The sequence below is a fragment of the Cryptomeria japonica genome, chromosome 8 (genome assembly GCF_030272615.1).
Source record: "Cryptomeria japonica chromosome 8, Sugi_1.0, whole genome shotgun sequence".
NCBI classification, from domain to species: domain Eukaryota; kingdom Viridiplantae; phylum Streptophyta; class Pinopsida; order Cupressales; family Cupressaceae; genus Cryptomeria; species Cryptomeria japonica.
In genome coordinates this window covers 95,354,887-95,374,706 of record NC_081412.1, presented here as the reverse complement: position 1 = coordinate 95,374,706, position 19,820 = coordinate 95,354,887, and positions in this window count along the sequence as shown.

Genomic DNA, 19,820 nt, shown 5'->3' with positions numbered 1-19,820 from the left:
TTAATTACTCCTAAGGACGGCGACCTCGGTGCATTCTTGATAGAAGAATGTAGTACTTAGTGAGTGGCTCAGGACCCGAATGGTCCTGATGAGTCTAAGTCTCTGGCCAGAGCATCTCCTATCTCGTTCGGATGGATGCCTATTCTGTATGGGTAGATGCCTATCCCGTATTGGATAGATGGAACATTACGTCCCGTATGGACAATTGCCTAACCCGTATGGTTAGAAGCTCATCCCGAACGGATGAATGGCTAATCCTAATTGGATGGATTCCCAGAGTATGCAATTGAATAAAACATAATGAAAAAAAAAATAATACTCAATTTTTGTTGAATCAATTTTGGTGGGTTATTACAGAGGACTATTATTGATACGACAGCAAATATGCACCTTGTTTTTCATGTTTCAAAGTTGGGCTTGTTTGGTCATGTTTGTACATCTAGTGGGGAGGTTATGACATATTCTTATGTGCCTAATCTCTCCCCTATGCCCCTTGTTGCAGCTGAGGGAGTTATTTTTCTCCTCTAAACTGGCCTACTCGTGTATCTAGAGGACTTGTAGCCAACTCCCTCTCCCTATTATGGTTTTGGTTAAGAAAACTCTAAGAAATGAGGAATTTTTTCTCACAAATGTCTGATCAATACATTAAAACTCTAGATCTTTAAGCAGCGGCATCTTATAATGGCAGGCAAAATGATTATTTAACCTTGTTTGAATTTTTTTTTGGTTGCTTTCGGTTCAGTCTTTAATTGGGATGCCCTCCTTCTCAAGCCTTTGGTTACCTCTTTTAATTTTTTCTTAGTCTTTCAATCAGCTTCTGGTTTGGATTCACCTTCCAAATATCCTACTTTATATTTGGCAGCTACCATATTTTGTAACACCACATACACTTGTATTCTTGTCAAATTATACTTATGCTTAACTGTTCTAGCGGTGGTTGTTTTATTGGTTGGTGATAGCTTTTGGAGGTAATATAAGAATTATAGGGCATCCCATTTCTGTGTCATAGTCCTTTGCTACTCACCAGTCGGCACTGGATTCTCCTCCCTCAAAGACTTGACATTTTGTTTCTTGGTAGAAAGAATGTTCATCAAGAACTCCACATTTTGTTTTTTGGTGGAAGGAATTTTCTTCAAGAACTCCACACGGTGAACGGTGAATGCTATTGAGATTGATACTAATTTGGATGATTCTAATCATCTTGATGCTATTAAGGTTTTGGTTCTTAATTATTATGTACCAATTATTAAACTAATGCTCCTCTAGTTCGTAGAAATGTTTTGATACTAATCCTCCTCTAATTTGTAGGGGGTGTTTTGGGTGAGCCATATGTGATACTAGTGTTTTAGGTGAGCCACATGTGATATTCATGATTCCTTGACAATGGTATACATATTTGCCTTAACTCTCCTCTCATAGATTGTCTCCTCTTGGTCCTTTTGGTGCAAAGGAGATGAGTTCTCATCCCAACTTTCCTTCCTTTAGTGGTGTAGATAATGACTTTTTTTAGACTATTGTTCAATGAAAGATGACAGATCTTTCAAAAGATGTATCACATTCTGATGAAAAAATTAAGGGTTTATGTTTTTATAAGTTTAGTTATGCGATTTTCTAGATATGTTGTGTGTTATCTAATGGTATCCAAAAATGTTGTAAAATGGTTTCAATTATTTTAATACATCTTTTTTCTTTTCTTGTTGTGTTGTTTATTTTGCATAATTTAGTTGTAGTTGTGCTTGAAAGTTGATTGAGTTCAACTGACAACTTTTACAAGAGCTGGACCTCTGAGAAAGGCCTACTTAGTGAATGAAAATATTGGTAGTCTATTTTAGAAGATATAACTATTTTGGAACCAATAAATATAAATATGACAAAATCATATCAGATCATTGTTAGAAAGAAGCGTTTTTAGAATTTAATAATATATAATAGTTTCTTTACCAATATTTTATATCACACTTCATGATACATCAATATAATCAAGGGAGCAAGTGAAGAAAACTATTGTTCTCTTCTTGATGGTGAATCATAAGTGTGGTCTTAAATATTGAGGAAAAATTTATTATATAATTAAAATATTAAAAAATCAATTAAAAATAAAAATAAAGGTATATTTAGAAAATACTATGTTAAAGTTCAACATTATGTCACTTTTAGGAAAAAATCCATTTCCTAGTATCATAGTTTAGGTACCCAAAGTAAAATGTAAGAAAATACACTTTATAATTTTTAAAAATTATAGAAATTTCTAATCCCATACATACCTAGGTTTAGGAAAATACATAGGCTTTAGGACCTCCATTTTCTTAGATGGACCTATCTCTACTACATCATTAAAATGTTCATAGCTTATACAAAAATAAAAGCATAGTGGATATTTACCTTCAATCTTTTAAGTTTTTTTTATATGTATTATTTGAAGCATTCCTAGAAACATTTTGATGCATTAAAATATTATAGCTTATAGTTAAAATACACTAAGCCAATTGGTTCTATGGGTCCCCAAGACATTATGTACCAAATAAGAATATGCACACATTCAAAATCGTTAGACTAGACCATAGATATTTAGTGTCATTGAACACATTGTTCAACCTCATGTTTAACATAGTTATATAAAAGGATTAGACATGGTAATATAATACAAACACATAAAGCCCCATCTATTTCCTTGGAAACTTTCCACATGTGTGAAGAACCAAAGTCCTTAAACATGGGTGCTTGATTTTTGTCTACACAAAGGTCATATAATTTTCTAATGTTTCTTCTCCAATCACCATGCATTTTATAATTTACCTCTTGCTTAACCTTTTTTAATTCCTTCTAAATTTCTCTTCCTTTTCTCATTTCCCCTTCTCTATCTTGGTGAACAAGTTATTTAATATTTCTTCCAAAGCTCCATAGATGATATTGTCATTGAGGAATTTACTATCTCCACCTTCATCTTCGTGCAAAATATTGGTCCTCTCGAAATTATCATTTATGTGTATGTACACACACATACACATAAATGCATAGATACATAAACATTCTTATATATATCTTCATTTTCTATTTTTTATTTTCATTAAATGAAGGGATAAACACATAAATAGAAGGTTCATTTTATTCTTAAGGAAATAGTTAAAATTTTATTTTAAAGAAACTAAAAATATGATTTAGTAGAAGAGGTATGGCATGTCAACATTATATATATTTTTAATATATTTTATGAACAATTAAGATAGAAATTGGATGCTCCTAAAAGAAGTTATGAGAGATGTAACTTTAACTATTTACTAATATACATATTTTAAGAGAAATATAGGTAAAGTATGTTGAAAGATATTATATTTTTTTATTATTATACTTAAAAATAATTATATTATTATATTTAATTAATATTAAATTATTATTATCTTTGGACATCTAGTGTCATGGTTAAAACACTTTGTTGGTGAAGTGGCCACCATGCCTTGTGCTTTCGTTGGGCCGTGGTGCTTGCGGGTTTGATCAAGTAAAGTTTGGGGATGAGGTCCCATTGTGGCCACATTGATTCATAGCTCTAGGTCAAAAGTGTTTCATGTGGAGCCCGAGGGCGTGTTGTGCCAACATCACTGGTCACGTTAAAAAGTTTAGCAGGCATAATTTTAAATAAATAAATAAATAAAATGTTAAATTATTATTATATTATGATATTGTAATTAATATTAAATTATTATTAAGATATTACTATATTTTTATATTTCTATTAAACTCTTCACCAAAGCAATTTTTTTTATTAAGATTAATTATTATTATATTATCATATCTTTATATTATTATTAAAATAATAGATTTAAGAAGTTAACTCTGAGTATGATGGAGATATATATAATTGATTAATAGATAAACTTAGAGTGAGTGGTAGTTGAGAGGAGAAAATAAATTAAATATTTTTTGGGTTTTCATGAATTTAAATGTCACAAATAGGTCAAATTTAATTCTTCTAGTTTTTATTTATTGATATTACCTTTATAATAATGTATCCACTAAAGTCTTAAGTTATAAATGTGGGGGAAAGTTAAATGTAAAATATGGCTCTTTTAGATTAATTAGTTTTGCACACATGTCCCCTAAATTATAGTGCATATTATGTTTAATAAGTTAATATAAAATATTTTTTTCCCTTAAATTCACTCATAAGGTTTATTCTAAAAAAAATTTCCCATATGGAAAGGCATCTAAAAGGGGCTGAAAGAATACTATCACACTTGGAAAATTTGTAGGCAATAATAATGTAGGAATAAAGGAGAGTGGTCCTAGAGATAATGAATCTATGAAAGAATAAATATAGCAAGAAACCAAAATTATTAACTTTTTCTTTTTATAATAATGAATGAGTGACTACAAGAGATAACTAAGGTAATTCATAATAGGATAATAACTATAGAAATATGCTCTAGACAAGGTTTTAGAGGGAAGAAGATAATATTTTTAAGGACATTATAGATGTGAATTTAAATCAAATGTCAGGATGTATCATTACTTAAAAAATCTATCACTAATAATTTTATACCAAACATGGATATGCAAAATTTTGATGGTTTCTTTTCACCAATCAGATTTGACAAATAGAATATTTTTATAGTATTCATCACATTCCTTGTCAACAAGAGATGTTGATAGAATCCTTAAACTTGAATATTGAAAAATTTATTTGATATCATTGATCATGTAAAAAGACTTAAAATATAGAATGGATGTGTGGTTAGATGATCTATTTTCTAAGAGGAAATCAATATGAATAATGTTGCCAATAGTATACATGGCTAGTTCAATAAACCTAAGGTAATATTGTTATTCCATCATTTATCATTTACCTATCCTCTATCTCTATACAGATAAGATCTCTTTTTATCAATATAGTTGTTATTGACATCATAACATGAACACAAGGTTTTACATAGGCAACCCCATATATAGAAAAACCCTTTTTCCCACTTCAGTATGCATACTTGTAAATAAACTAGTGGAACAATCAAAGATAAGTAGAGAAAATACTGAAAGGAATATCTAGACTTCAAATACATAAAAAATGTTAGACTAGGGTGCTCGATACCTCTATCCTTCTATAGTGACTTAGACTTTTAGGACATAGTTGTCCAAATCTTCTTGATCACATTTCTAGAAATCCCTCGAAGCCTCTAGCACCTCCAAACTAGGGTTCCCAATTCTTATATTTAGCATAGTTAGATCCATATTGTAGTGTTATATTCTTCTCTATGTCCTCACACTATTTCTATTTTAATGCTATACATGCTTTTTAATATATTTAGTCGTATCAGTTCCATAGTCAATCTATTTCATTCACACATGCAAGCAATCAATCACAATCATATTTAATCAATAGAAGTGTGAGATTAGGACAATGTTGCTCTTCCTTGAGAAGAAAAGTCCAAGCAACTCATACTTATAATGTTGTATGGGGGAAGGTTAATGCACCTTTTTGTTTATCACAATATCTAAAATAAAATAAAAAATTTATTGAATTGAAGAATAAAAATAATTGAGATAGAATCAACCTTTAAGTATACTATGCTAGCAATTTATGATTTTTATAAAATAAAAAATAAAGTAGAAATAAAATAATATTACACGATACTTTTTTTTGGTTTTAACATGGTTTTATACCACTCACGTTTACTTAAGTTCAACTTAGGTAGCCAAAATTTACATTATTATATATAAGTTATGCAATATTTAATAACATTTTAATGAATTTAATTTTTGGTTGAGGTAGTTAGTTGTCGGTTGCCCATACCTCATCAGACCTCTATTATATATTTGGGGTAATTGTACATTTTGTATTATCTCTATCTCACTTTAATTGGTAAAATATCATCTTTCATGTTAATTCTATATTGTTGTTGTGACTATTATTTGATTGCAGGTTACATTTATCTATGCTTGACACAAACATGGTATTTAGAATATTCTTGATAAAGAATCACCTATAGGAATAAACCAATTATCCTTAAGAGATGTAAATAACCCTTCACAACAAATAAAAATAGGTAAGGATCTGTAGATGTACCAAATGCAATGGCACATTTATTTCTAATTAAGAAATTGATACCTTTTATAGAACCTCTCAGGACATAATAAAAAAATTAATGAATAATCTAAGCCAAGAAGGGGTTGTAGAATTTCTTTCTCTAATACCATGTTGGTGTTGTGGCTAATCTATTTTACTTGAGGTGAAAATTTGGAGGATTACTTAGAATGGTTATCCTATTGCAAATCCATGCACCGATTTGTTTACCTTAGTTGGTTCGATTTGATTGTTATAAGAAGATCTAGTTTTTTTAAGGTGTATGGTTTGATTATCTATAGAATTTTTCATTGGTGAAGGGTGTCAAAATTAGATAGTTTGTTATGTTGATTTATGCAGTGGTCATTGTCCCATATTGCTTGCATAGTGTTGTTCTTTTGGATTTTTAATAGCTCAACACTCCCTTATGATTTGTGAGTGTTCCTATTGGCTACCACAACTAGTGGAGGGCTCATGCTCATGCACACATGCACAAGGTTATTTGAATTGATGGCTTGTTGTAACTATAGACACCTAAAATTGTCATTTCTATTTAAATAAATATTTTTACTTATTTAATTATTTTATCCTAAGTCTTCTATTAATTAAATAAATCTTTATTTATTTGATTAATTCATTTATCCTCTTCTAAGCCTTTCCTCATTGAAATAAATATTTTTATTTATTTAAATTGTCCTTTTCCTAAATTAAATAAATATTTTATTTATTTAATTGGTCCCACTTCCTCTATTAATTAAATAAATCTTTATTTATTTAATTAATTTATTATCCTTTTCATTCTATGACACATGCCATTTATCTCTTAATTTTCCTCTACCTACCACTTTCATTATTTTATTATTTTTCCTAACTACTAGGTTTATCATTTTATCATTTTCTATACCTACCCTTCAATCCTAGCTGACAATTTATTCTTTCACCTCTTAACCCTATCTCTCAACTTTCCAAGGTATTCTCCATATAAGAGGATTATTTCATCTTTATCAAAATCATAATGAGCAATTTAGCAATCTGGCAATCTAGCAATGGAGCATACTCTTTGTATTCTAGCATTCTTATCTTTGTATTCATCAGATTTCAAATATCTAAATAATCATAGCTTCTTGTGTGTGCTTCTGAGATCCATATTATTTACATAAGATCTTGATTTAAGGAGTGAAATGGAGTAATTTTAGCATGCATGTATGTTTTTAGTTTAGATTTTGGTTTGCATTGTGTGCATTTTGCAGGTACTTTATTGAGGATGTTTAAATAAATCTAGATCTTGTCCCATATGATCTCAGATATATTTTTCTCATCTACAGTAACTAAAAGTGTAACTATGGTGATGTGTTGTGTGGGCTCGATGTTCTTGACCTACAAAAGTTTAATATTTTTTCCAGTCACATGCCACGATTTCGAGATTATTTTTATCCCCTACATTAAGTCATGGTTGCATGGAGCCTTGCTTGGAGGACCTAGTTTTTGTTGATTGATATTTAATGTGTTTATATGCAATAAGTATTTCGACTTAGCACCGGTACTACCAACATACCCATTTATCTTTTGCACTATCTATTTATCTATTCACATGGGAGACCAAAACCTATCCCTCGGGTGTTAACGGTGGGTGGTACCTTTTGACCACTTTTTAGGCTCCATAGGAACTTTTTTTCAACTAGCCATAACTTGGGCATATTGCTTTTTTTTGGGAAAATTAGATATCATCAAAAGGTTGGTTTAATGAACTATCTTGTGGTTTAGTTATTTTTTTCATAAATTTTTCTATTGGTATAGTTTGTAACCTGTTGAAGTCAAAAGTATGTTTTGAGATCTCAAGCTCATAATCATTGACTTGTTTCTCCATTTCTTGTAATTCTTGTGGCATTTAAATATCTTTGAGATCTCTTTTAGTTTATCCATGCACATTTTCTATATTTTCCCTAGGTACAATTAATTCAAGATTTTGTATTATGATAATTTCTTAGTTGTTTTGGCACTTGGGAACATTTTTTTTGTATGGGATAGCTTTTGTTTGGATACATCATATGCATATTCATCTATTTTATCCTTATTGATCAATTTGAGAATATTTTGAGAACACTTTCTTTTGTAGACACATTGAGATAAAGTGCCACATCTTGTTCATGTGTTTTGGGGGATTTTACAAAAAAATTGTACCATATTATTGTACTTACACATAAAGTGCAATGGGAGTTATGTAGTGCCTTTTCTTTTTTCCCATCACATCTTTGTCAAGTGAGAATCCCTTCATGGAAAAATATATGATCTTTAGAATTCTTGCCTCATGGAGATGTGTAGTCTTGGTGCACATGATTTGTATAGTTGCAAGGACTCTATTTTGGTCACATAGATTTTGAATCATCTCCTTCATCCATTGCTTCAAGAAAGACAGCTTCAATGAATCTATCATGCTTCTCAATAATTATCATTATGGGGGTTATCATATTGGTCAGGCCAATGCTTCCTTGGTTTTGCTTGGAGTGAGTTGAGACACTCTTACATTTCTATTTTGTGGAGGCAACCTTCATTCCTTAGTTGGTCATGGTTCTTCAAACTATTGAACCTATATTCTTAATTTCATTGTTTGAGTAGTAATTATGAGATCACTCATGCAACTTCATTGGTTGAGTAGTGTCATTGGAGTTTCTTGTGTAAATTAATGTACCATCTTTTTTTTTATTGGATTGATAGACATTTTTGTAGCTGTTTCCATGTGATCATCATTTAAAAAATGTCATTTAATGTACCCATATTGTGATATTTTTTATATGGATCATAATCTTTTCTAGATAAGGTTCTTCAATTATAGCACCATATTAGTTATCTTTTGATAGTTGTCTACAACTTATTCATGATTTAGTGATGTTCTTCATGTTGTTGTTTTGGGATATTTTTTTTAGGCTTCTTATTCCTTCATGTTCTCTCTTTTAGAGGGGAGTTTTCTCCCATAGTGTCCCCCCCCCCTCCTTCCTTATCCTAGTTTTGAACACTAGTTTGTCTCTATCTACTCAATGTCCCTTGTTATCCCTTCCTCTATTACAAAAAAAAAGGAGGGTATGGTGGTAGCTATAAAGGGTTTTTCTTTAATCAACCCCCCATTTCGGTGATGTCCACCTCCTTGAATAGAAGGTATTGGAATTGGAATAATGTATGTGCTCTTGAACCTTAAGTGTATCTAAGGTTGCTACAAGCTAAAATGCATAAATACAAACTAGACTCTACTCAACTGTATTAGAGTAAACCCTAAATGATGTGATTTGAATGAAATAACATATGAATCACATAACTTTAATGATAAATGTAGATCTAAATCTTAATGCCAGAAATACAAGAACAACTTGAAATCATACCAAATCCCTTAGGAAGAGGTACAATCCAATCATTAGTAAATAATTCTCTATTATCCTCTAATATCTCTTGAAGCTTCCATGTTTGATGAATGTTAATGAAGATTTAATGATGAAAAATTTGCAGATCTGAAATTATCCTAAAATCAATACTCTCAATTCATAAGGATATCTCCAATTTGCACCTTCAGTTCATAATGTTAGATAGATATAACAAATGAGAAAATAATTGCATACATATGAGATTATCATTTTAATTTGATGGATAGCCAACGTAGATTTATGATTTTTTAGTATGGAGCTAGATTTGAATATAATAAGACCACCTTTTGATCCTCCCAAAATTTGGGGCAAAAGGAATAGGACTAGGAGGCATTTATTCACCTAGTCCCAACAATTTTGACCCAACATTTTAGGAATGAGATAATAGGGTTCTAATGCCAAAATTACGTTTGTGTGACAATATATAATAAGACCACCTTTTGATCCTCCCAAAATTTGGGGCAAAAGGAATAGGACTAGGAGGCATTTATTCACCTAGTCCCAACAATTTTGACCCAACATTTTAGGAATGAGATAATAGGGTTCTAATGCCAAAATTACGTTTGTGTGACAATATATAATGTTTAGGTAAGGGAAATGTATCTTCACATTTAATATAGGGTAGGATCTATAATAAATCAGGATGATTAAAAGATAAAGGGAGCACCTAAAATTAAGGGCCCAAATGAGAGTGGGATTTGGTTAGACTAAAGAAAGGACTCATAATTTGAATTAATTATTGATTAAGTTCATACGAGAGTCCTATAATGCATAGTATAACGAGGTATACTAAATTGAGTTTTGATAGCTCATGTGGAATCAACACCCTAATTAAAGGTGTACAATTTATGACAATATAGATAGAGAACCACTTCATAGTATATGTTCCTAAGAAAATGATGAATTTTTAGGTTCATGAGTAGGATATTTTTTGATGATCAATTGATCTTCTACTATTTTTTCTTTAATAGACTTATTAGAAAAAATAAACATCAAACTTTGTAACTAATATAACTAATTATGCTACATGACATGATCGATTATGTTTTGAAATGATGTACTTCAAAATATCATATATAATCACATGTGTACCAATTTATAACATATAATTTATTTATTTTTGTCACATATAAACCATGACCAAGCATAAAAATTCTTGAGAATTATGTTTCATTATCTAATATAGTATGTTTGACACAAAAATATGTTTTCATTAATATCTTATAATTTTCCAATAACCTTGCAATAAACAATTATATAATCATGACACTCCTTAAGTATGGCCTTAACTATGAATATTAGACACTCCTTAATTTGAACATGGTAGCAGATGAAGTGGCCAATTATAGCCTTAACTATGAAGATTGGACACTCCTTAATTTCATGTGATGCCCTATAAGACTTGAGAAATTCTATCTCTTGAAAGGAGAAAGAATTATTTAAAAGATTCCATTTATTTTATTAATAATCATGACAATTCTCATTAAAAGAAATTTAAATAAAAAACGGTGGAAAGGTGCTAGAAAAGTTCAAATTCAAATTTGGTTACTGAGTTGGATGCTGATGTGGGTTTTGGGGTCTAGGTTGAGCTAGCTGATATTTATTACTCCCCTTGGCATGGGGAAATTAAATAATTATAAAGTATTGTATCTCATTAATGATTAGTATCATTATCCAACTATCAATGTTGTTTATAATGATATTATTAGAAGGAATGGTGGTGTATTAAATTTGATTTCCCATAAGAAAAATCATCTAGGGAAATGTCACTTCACTTGTTTAAATGGGATAGATTTGCTTGATAATAATAGCCTTAATTACCATCATCTTTCTTTTTGTGTGGTCTACAACAAGCCTTAACGGTCTATTCTATGTTGTCTTTGTTTGCCTTATCTAATGAGTCTTGAGCCAAATTGTGCAATGGGGGGAGATTTGAAAAGGTTGGAGCCTAAATACTACAAGGAGTTGCAAAATAATGATGACATGTGGGACGTTTTCATTAAGGTGAGGATGACACCTTTATTTTTTTCTATGAAAGGATACAATATGGCCTTTTCATCAAGATTATGCAATTATTGGCAGAATAGAGAGGTCACTATCAGTAACATTACCTTCAATGTCAGTCTAGAACTCATTGCAAAGGTGACTAGTTTAAAAAATGAAGGGAAGAAGGTAGAAATAAAAAGCTCTAGATATTATAAAACCTAACTTAAAAAATTATTTGAGAAAGGAGAGAAGTTAGAGGTCATGCAAAACGTTTGTGACTGCTCTATCCTGCGTGTGCCTTATGCCATGGTAAGCTATTATGTGGTGAAATAATTTACCCTTAAAGGTAACTACTCCACAATGCATGGGTATCACTTTTTTATTTTAAACCACGTTAGGCATGGTAAAAAAATTGATTTACCCTACTATGTGTTTACCTCATTGTCTACAAGAATCTGGAAAGGGCTTGCTCCTCCTCTTCACCAAGTGCTAATCTATGCCCTATACTAGTATGGTTTTTGACCATTGCCCTCATCATAGTAATCTACTAACCCTTGTTGGAAACCCTTGTGTTATGGAAGAGGCTCCTCACTCATCAATTTATATTGAACAAATTGAGTCAAACCCTTTAACTATTGAAGAACCCAAATTTTCTTCCAAAGTGACAGGTAAAAAATTCAAATGTGAGCTAGTCACAAAAGCCCTTGAGGTGTCTCTTTCGAAAACTACAGCTAAAAAATGAAAGGTGGTCACATGCAAGAATAACCTTGTTAAAGATTGAAAAACTAGAAAAGACTCTCAGAATAAGAAAATTATTATTGATTTGGAAGTGCAAGAGTCCAAAGAAGAGGATGGAGAAAAACATGAGCATGATATATATGAGGAAAGTTTGGGGGAGAGACTCTCTGCTCACCTCATTGTGGAGGAAAAAAAAGGTAAAGTGGAAACTAAGGAGACCACCCTTGAATTTTTTGAAGCTTTCATACCTAATGATGATGAGGAATTTTCAATAGATGATTCAGGGGATAAATATTTCCATGAGGTGGAAGAGGAACAAGAGGCAGATAGTGAGAATGATTCGAAGGGGATAAAATAACTTAAGGAAAAAAGTAAACAATTTGATCAATGGTCCCCTTCCTGTATAGATTATGAAGTTGATGAGATGGAGCCATATTCTTGGGATTTTCTAATGGAGAAGGAAGATGTCAACACCTCTAAATTGAAATGCCAAATTATTGACCTCCAAGTTGGAGTTATGAACCTTGATTTTAAAGTGGAGTATAGATAAAGTAAAATAAAAATGAATGAGGCCTAGAATTATATCTATGTTGTCATTCACAGAATTATGTGCAAGGTAGCTATTGATTTTTTCTCTACCCAAAGAAAATTGAAGAAAAAAGCTAAGAAACAATAAGATAAGGATAATTTGTAGGTGGCTAAGCAGAACGAGGAAAAATTGGTTCAGGGGGCTTGGCAAGAATAGATGAGGAGATTGGTTAGAAACTATGACATCCTCAACAATAATTAGGCTATTTTTTTGGTTTCTATGTTGGTCATGATGTTGTGCTTCTCTTCCCATGATAATAGGTTTTTGATAGTTTTTGTAGTGTTAGTTTTTTCTTAAGGAGTGGTTAGTTAATTTTAGTAGTCCAGTTTCTTGAATAATTTGATTCATATGGCCTATGTGGCCCCTAATACTATTTTTTAATTTGAATATGATGATTGTTGATATTGTTTTTAATTACTATTATTAGTTTATAGCTTGTCTAGTTATGTTAATTATAATTTTGGTTGGTCAGATAGTAATGGCATTTAGGTTGTGGTATTATGTTTTCTCTTGTAGGGTTTAGGGCCCTTTGCCTACTTAAGTAATAAAAAATAAAAAATATTTTATTTAACATAAATAATAGGAATATGACTTGGTAAATTTATCTATTATAATTTCTTATCATCAAAATCATTTTGTATCCCTCACTTTATTGGTACTTAGCATCATTTACTAAGAGTCAAGAAAAAACTAATGTCAATTATGCATAATAAACTACCTCTGTTGTGTTGGCCTTTTAGATTGATCCAAATTAAAAATAACATCTATTATTTTGTAGCTATAACAATACCTCACCTAGAGACAATGAGGTTTAGGGCATGACCATATAGATAGTGTCATATATATATAATGAATGATTGGTGTCCATTCCATATGATAGAACAATACAACTTTAACCAAATGAAATTAACACTTGGCATCATCCCTTCTACATGTGCCATATAATATATATGCATTGAATATTTTCTAGCATTCAACGAAAGTTCAATATTTTCTTATACTTTGAAAAAAATGATGTCATTACATTCAAACATAGGAAAAATAAGAAATTCAACATAAAATACTAAAAATTATTTTTAAAAATCATGAAAATTATGATGCATCAGTGTATAGAATCCTTAACAAAATGTTATAACTTCTCTTATTTAAAACAAACAAACTAGACCCTGCATTTTGTAGTACCCTTATATATGTATATATATGTATATTGTGTGTGTATATGTTTAAGCATATGTATATGTATATGCATGCATGTATATGTATATATACATACGTATGTATGTACTAAACCTACTAAAACTTAAAATAAATAAAATGAGAGAAAAAGAAGAAAACGAGCAATTTAAACTTTTTTCTTTGCAATTAAATTACACTCTCAACTTAATAAAAAATATATATCCAAATTCTTTGAAAGTAAAATTCCATACAAACATAAACTACATTAAAAATTATGAATTTCATTACTTTTTATTATTTTAAACTTCAAAACATTTATGTCAATTTCAAAAGCTTCAAAATAAAAAGTTGTATTGATGTCGTCCTTTTCTTTTATAAAAGCAACACTAAATCAAACATATGCCATCTCTATTAGCTTAACTATAACATTTATATATTTATTTACTTAATACAAATTATATATTTAAACTGTATCTTTATTACCCTACCTTTTAAAATCCTTGAACATATTAAATATATATTTAATAAAAATATTCTTTATTTATTTTTTAATAATCTTTATAAACTACTAACTAATCTATAAGATTTCAACCAACCCATCTAAAAATCAGAATACTACCCCCTAACTTTACCTATATTGTCTTTCATCTAATTTTATATTATTTTATTACTAAATTTTATAAATCTTCAACAGTCCCAAGTGCAAGGTTGTACCTTACCCCTTCAATGACTTTTCCCTAGTATACCATCATTTGAATCCCCACTATTGACATCTTTCTCACAGAAGACAACGTAACCAACCATGTTGCTCATTATAAATTTACTTAAAGATTTGGACGAAATGGATGGCAAAAGAAACATCACCATACACTGCAACTGGAATGGAATTTTCTTTATACTTTCTGACCTGAACTTCCGAGCAGACAAAAGTTATAAAGATGGCCCGATACAGCTCACACTCTTTCGATTTTATCAGCTGATTCCATCAACTTCCAATCTCCTTTTTCTTCTGCATTGGGTATGGAAGATGTTCTCAAAGTCAATTGATTCATCTCCCAAGGACTCCTTAGAAAGACAATCCTATTTGAATATAACAGTGTAAAGCAATCAAGAATAGTTATTTAGAAGGAATAACTTTAACGTTACAATAATATCAAGTTGCTAACTGTCTCACAATTAAACAAAAATATCTGATTTAGTTGTAAAACATTGATGAAATGGTTAAAGCAATATGTTCAGCCTTACAAGAGAATCATAGCACCAGAACATGTTAACCATAAAAAGTTATTGTTCTAATTCAAATTGAATTCATCTTACAAACAAAATTGAAGTAGAATTTAATGTTACGGAATTGATGTGAGTTTGACATTAAGTCCGACGTTGTTGTTTGAGGTTTGAAATTAAAATAGCTGTAAATTGCTGAGTTGTAATTTTTCAATTTCAATGGCCTGATTTAAAGTTTCCCCGACTATATTTCAATTTCAATGGCCCGATGATCTCCTTAGCCTATTAATTGTTCACATTATATTTAGGAGGAGCATTTTTTGGGTGGAAGTTTCGATTTCGATATATTTAATCACATGTGTGTCCTCATTTACAGTCTGCTATCTTTATCACCATAAATTTTACAAAATAGCCTGTCGGTCCATATTCTCCTTACGCTTCAAATTTACAGACTTTGTTCACCATATATCTGTTTAACAACAACATTCTATCTATTTGATATCTTTAATTAAATAATCCTATAGTATTGCTATCAATGCTACCAAAAATTAAAACTAGAGAGCATTATATCTTTTCTGAACCTGCAGGGTCGTTCGTCAATCCTTCATTCTTCCCACGATCCTCTTTGCTCCATCATTCCTTTTCCTCCTCATTCTCTGTTCCGCTCCCATTCTCCTATTTTGCACGTTCCTTCAGGGTCACTTGTGTCTTTTTGTTCCTCTATTTATTCTTGTACCATGAAGACTGCCGACTGTTATCCACTTGGGGTCCAGGTTGACTACCACGTTTGTCCAGTTTAGTAGGAAGTTTAGACATCTTATAGCTCTCACCTTATTATCCCGGTACTCCATTTCATCGTCAAGCAGGATTATGGGTAGCTTTTCTACTTCTTCCCCCTTTTTGTCATAATCTTTGGGCAATGGGATCCAATTTTCTTCAATATTCCTTAGTGTTTCCTCCATCCCTCCCAAAAAATTGGGCTTTGAATAACGCCTTGGTTACGTCCCTTCCCATTTCCTTGCTCAGGCCTCTGTTGAATGTTAATGCCAAAAACATTGAGGTTATGTCCGAGTTGACGCGATACCTATGATATGTCGTTAGGTAATCTTCTCCTAAAATTGCCTTAATTGCATATAGTACTAACAAGTGGCCCTGTTTCATAATAGTGTTCAACCTCTTCTCCGTTATCTCCCCTAGAAAAGTCGTTTGCATTTTCCCTACTGTTAGGCATATTGCTGTCTCCATTGTCACCTTCTACGTTCTATGGATGAATTTGGTTAATACTATTGTTTAATTCTGGAAATTTCGGTCGTTTCCCCAGTCATTTATCATATTTAATTTCATTTTGGGTCCGCTATACTATTCATGTAATCATTTCCTAAAAAGTTATTCCTCTATCCTGTTTTTTCATGATTTATTGCATTAGTATTCCTCGATGCCAGGCTAGAGGTGGATGACATCAAGATTTTCATCCATTTCTCATTAAGTTGGATCTGACATATCTTCTACTGGGATTTGGTAATAATTTCAATCTACCTTTCTGAATAGTAATTACTTTCTTTATTCCTTGTCCCATCCATCCGACTCTTATGAATTCCTTTTGTCAATGTGGCTAGACTAACTTGACATATTACATGCTTCGGTGTCCTGCCTTATTAATTAAAATATGAGCCATTCATCTTCCTCATTAACTCCATATGGCGGACTTTAATGGATACCTCCTATTCAAACAAATTTAAATTCAAATTCCTTTATGTAGGCACTTTAAGGCTAGGTTTTGGTATAAAGTTTGAATTGGATTGGTCTTCAATACCTATTAGCTGCAACTTTTGCCAAATTATCAGGTAACACATTCCCTTCTCTATATATGTGGGTCACTTTAAAATCATCCAATATTGCTATAACTTCGCTGATTGGATTTAACCATTTGGCCAGGATCCAATTTGGTGCCCTATTATTACGAATGGTATTGATTACTATTAAGGAATCCCCTTCTAGGTGAACTTTCTTTGCTCCAATCTTGATTCCCAATATCATTCCTAATAGCGCCACTCTCATTTCAGCCACATTATTGGATGTTATCCCTATATACTCCAATTCTTGATCAATGATTGTGCCTTCTTTATTCCTAATGATACAACCAATTTCTCCTATTCCTGGATTACCTTTAGTAGCTCCATCAAAGTTTATCTTGACCCACCCAGGTTGTGGAGGAGATCATCTTGTATTTTCTTTTCTTTCATTTCCTCTCTTTTTTTTCCTTTTGAGTGATTATATGTGGGAATGACTAAACCCTAGATTTCCTTACCCATATGTTCATCCTATATATTGACTATGAGCCCTTTCCCAAATTTGTCCTTTGTAGATGAATTCACTAAGTCAGTTATATAATCCTCTATTTTCCTAATGACGATCTTTAGTGACATTTCTCTATTCAGGAATATCCTTTTGTTTCTCTCCTTCCATATCTCCCATGTCACCACTGAAGGAATCACCTACCATATTTCTTCAAAGAGACCTTTTTTCCTTATTTCATTCCATATTTGGAACCAATTTAACAAATGTTGGGGTTTTGGGCAGTACAGTTCTAACTTTTCCTTTATTGCATTCCAACACTTATTTGAATAACGATAATTTAATAATAGGTGGTATGTTGATTCTCCACTCGCTTTACATAGAACACATATGCTTTCTCCTTGATATCCCATTCTACTTAAGCGGTCTTGGGTTAGCACTCTTCCCTGAATCACCAACTAGGCAAAAATCCTAGCCTTTGGAAGGCACTGTTTGCTCCACAATAGTTTATTTGGCCAACCCTCTTTTATTAGTGAAATATCTTTAATTTTATATCCTAGGTTAACCTTGTAGGATCCTTTTTTTCACCCATGCCATCTTATTTTATCTGGCTCATTTGAGATTATTACCATATTTCTCTTAGTAAAGCTTTAAGTCTTCATTTTTGATCTTTTAGTGCCTTCAGTTCTTCTATTGATCTCCATTGTCACGTTGATAGAACCTTATCTTTAATTACTTCCCCATAGTCCTTGACTTTAAGTCCCCATACCCTTATCATCTCTCTTCTTATATCCCCCATATTTGGGTAGTCCTTTAGAATTATGTTTTTATTCCATGAGTCAGAGCAAACTGAAACTTGTTCACCATTGCCTATTTCCCAAGTGATGAATTATGTTATTATATCCCTACTCTCCAAGATGTAGTTCTAGACTATTGAGCCTCTAGGGGGGTCTCTCACTTTGAGTATAGCCGTCGAGTTGTCTATATTTAAATACGTCCCTCTTAAAATGTTGGCCCAATCTAATTACTGTCTATGTATAGATTCCATACTAACTTAGCACCCATAGCCAAATTCATTGTCACTAGGTTTCTCAAGCCTACTCCACCAACACTTTTTTGCTTGCATAATCTATCCCAAGCAACCAGTGGTATTTTATTCTAGTTATTCAGTCCATTCCAAAAAAATATTTTCATAATTTTAATCATTTCCATCTTTATTCTAGTTGGAATTTTTAGAATAGACATAGAATATATTGGAAGTGCAGAGAGTACTAAGTTTATCATAAGTAGTCTTCCTGCTACTGAGAGCCACTTCCCTTTCCAGACACTCATCTTGTTTGTGTATCTTGATACTAGTCTCTACCAATTTTTTTTTTGTTCTTTCCTTGTAAGAGTGGTGTCCCTAATAATTTCCCAAGGAAGTTACCAATTTTAAGCCTTAGAATATTAGTCACATCTGGTTGGAGACTTGGTTGCATGTTAAGGAAGAATTTTTTTGACTTATTCCTATTTATCTTCTATCTAAAGGCTTCACAATATTTGTTGAGCGAGGTCTTGATCATTATGGCTTCCTTTCTCTTAAATTGTCTGAATAACATTGTATCATCTGCAAATTGTTGGTGTGTTACTAGCACCACACCCACAACTACCTAATAGTGTACCATTTCCCTTCCTCCCTTACTATGTTTATGTTGGCATTGTAACAAGCAAGGAGAGATTGTTGGCATTTCAATAAGGATATTGAGAAGGTTGTTGATGATTATGGATATAACTGATTAAGGATGTTTTACTGTCTTAATATTATTATTTTGTCATTGATGTCAAGAAATTGATTTTCTAATTCAGTATGATGTTGCCATATCTTGAGAAGTATGATTTGATGAGTATAAAGATGTTGGTAAAAGACACAGAAAGAATATGATGAATAAGGGGAGGAATAAGTTATTCAATGGGCAACTATTACTGAGTTAGACAATGATGAGATCATGATGTTTAGATTGTTTTGATATCATACATATGGTATTAATTGTAAGGTTAATACTATACTATGTTACCGAGCAAAGAACCTAGTTGGTAAACCCTAAGGAACCTAGTCAGTAAACACTAAGGTTATCGTTATCGGTTAATGAAGGCAGAATGTCCACCAAGTGAAGTTTAGTATTTATCGAGTTGCAACCAAGTAATAACATAATGCATTAAATGATTACATGCATTATTTAATGAAGGAAGCTGATGAGCTGGCTATGATTAAATGATTGGTATGCCATGAATGAAGTTTGTTAAAGAATCTATAGCAAAGGAAAATCAGCAAGAAGATCTATAGCTTAGATTGAACCGCAATACCCTA